Raw genomic sequence first — 6,854 nt, 5'->3', positions numbered from 1 at the left:
AATGCCCTGGAAACTGACATTATATACATATGATAAGCACCCAAGCCCCCTTCTCCACACAAGCTAGGACCAGGAAGGGCCAGTCAACGCTCGATAAGAAAGGGCCTCAGGTAACATAAAGACATTTCTGCAATTTAGGAGATATTCTCTGCCTTGATTGAACTTCTAAAGAATGACACAGATTGAAAACATTTTCTCTCGTGATAAAGAATAGGGAAGAAGAAGCCTTTACAACTGAGGGTCGTAACTTCCCTTCCCAGGGTCGTCTAACGTACTCTATGGGGTCGTTTCCTTTCGTGATACCCCCCCTGATACGGTCTTTCTATACAACGGGCCATTGCCTGCTCGTTCACTCACTGGAACGAGCGGGTTTAGATATATCTCGACATTGGGAATTCCCTTCCATGATCACTTGCTCAATCTTGTTGGCTTTTTTTTTGAGGGGTTTTGGTTCAGGCAACTGGTGTTCTTTTGTAGCCCAGACCCAAAGAAAGAGAAAGATGAACACTTGGGATTATTTGAAAAATTTCTTTAGAAGGGTTAAAGACTTCAAGACAAAGGCAATGAATTAAAAGAAAACGACACATCTGAAAAATTACGAGGAAAAATCTCTGGAAATGACAATTTCTAAGTCAAAATCTCGGTCATTATATATATTTGAAGCAAAAATACACAAGCCATCAATTCCTAGATTCAAAATTGAAAACGAAAACAAAGTAAAAGATTATTAGAAAGTACCATATTTGAAATTTTTTTTGAAAAATCTTGAGGAATGACAATTTCCAAGTCAAAATCTCGTTCATTATATGTATTTTAAGAAAAAATACACAAACCATCAACTCATAGATTCAAAATTAAAAACGAAAACAAAGTAAAAGATTAATAGAAAGTACCACATTAGAAAAAAATGAAAATAAGAAAATCTTGAGGAATGACAATTTCCAAGTCAAAATTTCGTTCATTATAAATATTTGAAACAAATATACACAAACCATCTTGATTCTAGGATTCCAGACTAAAAACGAAAACAAAGGAAATGATTTAAAGGAAAGTAACACATCTGAAAAAAAAAATAGAAGAAAAAAAATCTTGAGAAATGACAATTTCCGTATATCAAAATCTCCTTCATTATATAAATCCGAAGCGAAAAATACAAAAACCATCGACTCCTTAATTCAAGAAATGATGCGTCAGCTCTTTTGAATGGAAGGACTCCCTGTCGCATCCCCTGAAGGAAAGTGGCTGATGACCCAAGCGGGTCCCTTCCTCCAATATGTGAGGTCGAGTCCCGGTCATCTTAGGTAAATGAGATTCTGTCTCGTCCGAACTGGGAGAGATTCGATCTCATCTCCCGACGAATAGAGATCAGCTTCCAGCCTCCGGTTCAAAGGGATCCAGGTGTCATCTTCCTAATTAAAGACTTCAAACCTGTTACTTACGTCTTAAGAAAATCTTTCCTTTGGTCCCTCAGAGGAATAGGGTGAGTCAAAGTCCTCTGCAAAATTAAATACCGTTGACCAATATTTTTTTTTTCTCGATGGAAAAGTTTGTGCTTATTTATATATTTAGTAGTGGCTTTGGTTTGATTATTATTATTATTATTATTATTATTATTATTATTATTATTATTATTATTATTATTATTGCTGTTGTTGTTGTTTGTTTTATTGGTAATAACAATACTAATTATAATACTAATAATAGAATCATTAATCCTCTTATTATTATTATTATTATTATTAGTATTATTATTATTATTATTATTATTATTGTTGTTGTTGTTGTTGTTGTTTTTATTAATCATAACAGATTAATTATAATGATAATCATAGCGTTATTAATCATATTATTATAATAGTTATTATTATTAAATATTGTTGTTGTTGTTGTTGCTGTTGTTTTTATCATATCATATTAATTATAATGATAATAATTGCGTTATTAATCATATTTTAATAATGATAATAATGATAATAATAATAATTATTATTATTATTATTATTATTATTATTATTATTATTATTATTATTAATCTAATAGTATTTGTTCGTCTTTTTATCATCTTCCAAGATGTGACCGTAACTGAAAAAGTAATATGCTACAGCCTGAGGCCTCCTAAAAGGAAAATGCTAATTAAAGCTTGAGAAACAATATAAAGTTAGAAAATAAAGTAAATAAGAGGAAGACCGCAAAGAAACATCATCATCATCTCCCACGCCTATTGACGCAAAGGGCCTCAGTTAGATTTCGCCAGTCGTCTCTGTCTTGAGCTTTTAAATCAATAATTCTGCATTCATCATCTCCTACTTCACGCTTCATAGTTCTCAGCCATGTAGGCCTGGGTCTTCCAACTTTTCAATCATACTAAATTAATAAATCATTATCTTTCTTAAGAATCCTTTTTTATTTTATACTATGATTTTTTATTATTTTGTTTATTTATAAATCAACTTTCCCGTCACTATGTTACAATTCCAAATTGGTTAAAGTACTCTCTGTGATTATTTACTTTAACTTAAACTAAAGTTAGACAAATCTATTATTACTCTACTTCAGCAACTCAAAAAAATAGAAAGAGAAGATAGAAAGAAAATCACAAATAAATTTGAAATTAAATGACGAAAAAGAATTTCCATTCCTGGTTTCTATTCTTTTTTTTTCTTTATTCCAACGGATATTCCAGGATTCCAATTTCCTCCCACCAAAGGATTCCGGATTCTGCCTACCATCCCCTTTTATCCAACCACACTTTACACAGAAGACCAAGTTGTGGATAAATGCTCAGGATTCAGAGAAAAACCTTTTAAGAAAACACCCACACCCACACGAACACACACACACACACACACACATATATATATATATATATATAGATATATATATATATATATATATCTATATATATATATATATATATATGTATATATATGTATATATTTATGTATATACATATATATGTATGTACACACACACACACACACATATATATATATATATATATATTTATTTATATATATTTATATGTATATATATATATGTATACAATATGTATATATATATATATATATATATGCATACAATATATATATATATATATGTATATATATATATATATATATATATTATAGTCAACCATGAATGCTGTTGTTTATAGTCCACTGCATTACAAAGGCCTCAGAAATTTTCTTAGTCACATCTGGACAGTTTTAATCATGACGCTGGCCACTACGAATTGGTGATGGTGGGGTGTTTTATTCTGATCGCTCGCAGCAAACTAACCTAGTATGGGTGGCCCTCACTACATTTTATATTCTTACATTTGCACAATTTGCGCAGATAAAGTGCACAAACTGCGTTGTTCAGGTGTAGAAAAGTGTTTTTCACCTAGAAGCATCTGTTCTCCAGATATAGACAGTTTTCTGATTGGGACCGGCGGCCATCTTGGTGGCCATCTTGGCGGCCATTTTGGCGGCCATCTTGGCGGCCATCTTGAAGAAAATCTCTCCATGCTAGAAATACGTACCCAAGCTAGAAATCATCCCTAGACATCATACAATCATTTTATGAAGAGAAGATCTATATGCTCTTAAGTGCCAGAACCGGCCTCTATGTGACTCCTAGACAAATAACAGGAAAAGACAAGGAAATAAAAGGAAAAGGCAAGAGACTGACAGAAAAGACAGGAAGAGACTAACAGAAAAAGACAAGAAGAAGAGAAAAGACAAGAATAGAATAACAGAAAAAGACAAGAATAGAATAACAGAAAAAGACAAGAATAGAATAACAGAAAAACACAAGGAAATAAAAGGAAAAGGCAAGAGACTGGCAGAAAAGACAGGAAGAGACTAACAGAGAAAGACAAGAAGAAGAGAATAACAGAAAAAGACATAGAATATCAGAAAAGACTGAAAGAGAATAACAGAAAAGATAAGAAGACTAAAAAAAAAAAAGTTAACAAGAAGACAATAACAGAGAAGACTGAAAGAGAATAACAGAAAAAGATTAGAAGTGAATAATAAGAAAAAGAAGAAGAGACGAACAGAAAAAGACAAGAAGAAGAGACGACAGAAAAAGACAAGAAGAAGAGACGAACAGAAAAAGACAACACAACGTCTCAGAGCCGACGAGGAGGGATCGGTCCTCGGCTCCCGAGGAAGAAGCTCAATTGGCGAGACAAGTCCTCGAGGATTATTTCCTTCCTTAGAGGAGGGATTCGAGGGTCCTTCTCAGATATCCTTCGCCGATGTCTCCCATTTACCGGAGGAGACTCGGCTTCCACATTAGGGCGAAGTGGGAGATGAGGATGATGATGATCATGATGATGGTGATAATAATGATGATGAGGAGGTGGAGGACGAGCACCAGATTAGATTCGGAGAGATAATGTGTTTTTCTTATGTGATGAAATATAATGAGATAATTTTGATAAATATTAATCTTATTGAAATAAAAGTTTGATAATGAATTACATATTTTAAATGATATTTGTGACGATTTTTCTCATATTCTGATGTCTGAAATATATACATACATACATACATATATATATATATATATATATACACTGTTTATATATATAAATATACATATATATATATATATATATACTGTTTGTATATATATATATATTAATATATACAGTATATATATATATATATATACTCACACACACACACACATATATATATATATGCATACACACACACACACACATATATATATATATATACTTACATACATATACATATATATATGCATACATATATTCATATATATATATATATATATATGTATATATGTATGCATATATATATGTATATGTATGTGAGTATATATATATATATATATATATGTGTGTGTGTGTGTGTGTGAGTATATATATATATATATATATACAGTATATACATATATACTGTATATATTGATACATATATATAAACAGTATATATATATATATATATATATATTTATATATATATATATATATATATACAGTATATGTACTTACGTGGTGAATACTTGAAATAGGAAGTATAGATAAATGATAAGAACAAATTAACAATAGATCATTCTAAAAATAGTAACAACGTCAAAATAGATATGTCATATATAAGCTATCTAATTTAAACTTCCCTAAACATGGCAGATATATCAGAAGGCCTTTCCCGCTACTTAACACTTTTAAAAGTAGGCCATACTTATTTCCACTTGTTTCTGGCTTCATGAAACTTTTCACATATCTCTCGCTACCCAAAAGTTTGCTGATATGGATCACACATATTTGATGATATCTTTATTTAATTTGAATCTTCTCTGAAGAGGGAATATGTTTTCCAGCTCATATCTTGGTCATTCAGTTTTTGGATATATATATATATATATATATATATACATATACATATGTATTTATATATACACAAATATATATATATATATACATATATATATACATATATATATACATATATATATATATATATATATATCTATCTATCTATCTATATATATATATATATATATATTATACATATGTACATATATATATTATACATATGTATATATATATATATATATATATACATATATGTTAACTTCCCAATTGAGACAAATATGTTTTGAGCTATCTCTAGCTACTTAAACCTTCTATGAGTGGACGTATCAAGTTTATCTCTGATTGAATAAATATACTCTGAATGGGACATATAGATTTAAACTTTTCTTCCATATAATATTAATATCAACGTAAACATGTAATTACCTCCGCCAATGAAGTTGGAACTAGGTTATGTTTGCGCCCTTGTTTGTGCGTGTGTTTGTTTATGAACAGCTTCCTGGCTACAAATTTATTCACAGAGTAATAGAATTTTTATGGATTAAATGTTATGTAAAAAGCTTGGAATTGTTAAATTTTGGAGGTCGAGATCAAAGGTCAAGGTCACGGTCAAGCAAAATGTCAAATTCACGTAATCAGCCATAAGTTTGGACATCGTTGTCACAGATACTTCAAACTTGGATCATATTTGAGTGGATGAAACTCCACGCCAATTAATACATGTTAAAGACAAAGGTCAAGGTCAAGGTCGAGCAAAAGGTCAAGAAATAAGCCATTGTGGCGTAGGTCTGGTCTCCACTGATTACCGCTCTAGTTGTAAATATATATTTATTATTATTATTATTATTATTATTATTATTATTATTATTATTATTATTACCCTAGTTGGAAAAGCAGGATGCTATAAGCCCAGGGGCTCCAACAGGGAAAATAGCTCAGTGAGAAAAGGAAATAAGGAAAAATAAAATATCTTAAGAAGAGCAACAATATTAGAATAAATATCATTTTATAATTTATGAAAACTTTAACAAAACAAGAGGAAGAGAAATAAGATATAAGATAGAACAGCGTGCCCGAGTGTACCCTCAAGCAAGAGAACTTTAACCCAAGACAGTGGAATACAGAGGTTATGGTACTAACCAAGATTAGAGAACAATGGTTTCATTTTGGAGTGTCCTCCTAGAAGAGCTGCTTACCATAGCTAAAGAGTCTCTTCTACTCTTAACAAGAGGAAAGTGGCCACTGAACAATTACAGTGCATTAAGAAAAATGTTTGGTAATCTCATTGTTGTCAGGTGTATGAAGACAGAGGAGAATATACAACGAATAGGCCCAGACTATTCGGTGTGTGAATGTGTAGGCAAAGGGAAAATGAACTGTAACCAGAGAGAAGGATCCAATGTAGTACTGTCCGGCCAGTCAAAAGACCTCATAACTCTCTCTATATGATAGACGGTATAAGATGTAAAGGTTAAGCATTTCTTCCTGAGAAATATAAAATGAAAATATAAAACTTCAGAAT

The sequence above is a fragment of the Palaemon carinicauda genome, chromosome 29 (assembly GCF_036898095.1).
Source record: "Palaemon carinicauda isolate YSFRI2023 chromosome 29, ASM3689809v2, whole genome shotgun sequence".
In the NCBI taxonomy this organism is placed as follows: Eukaryota; Metazoa; Arthropoda; class Malacostraca; order Decapoda; family Palaemonidae; genus Palaemon; species Palaemon carinicauda.
The sequence above is the reverse complement of the archived record's forward strand: the minus strand, read 5'-3'. Positions refer to the sequence as shown.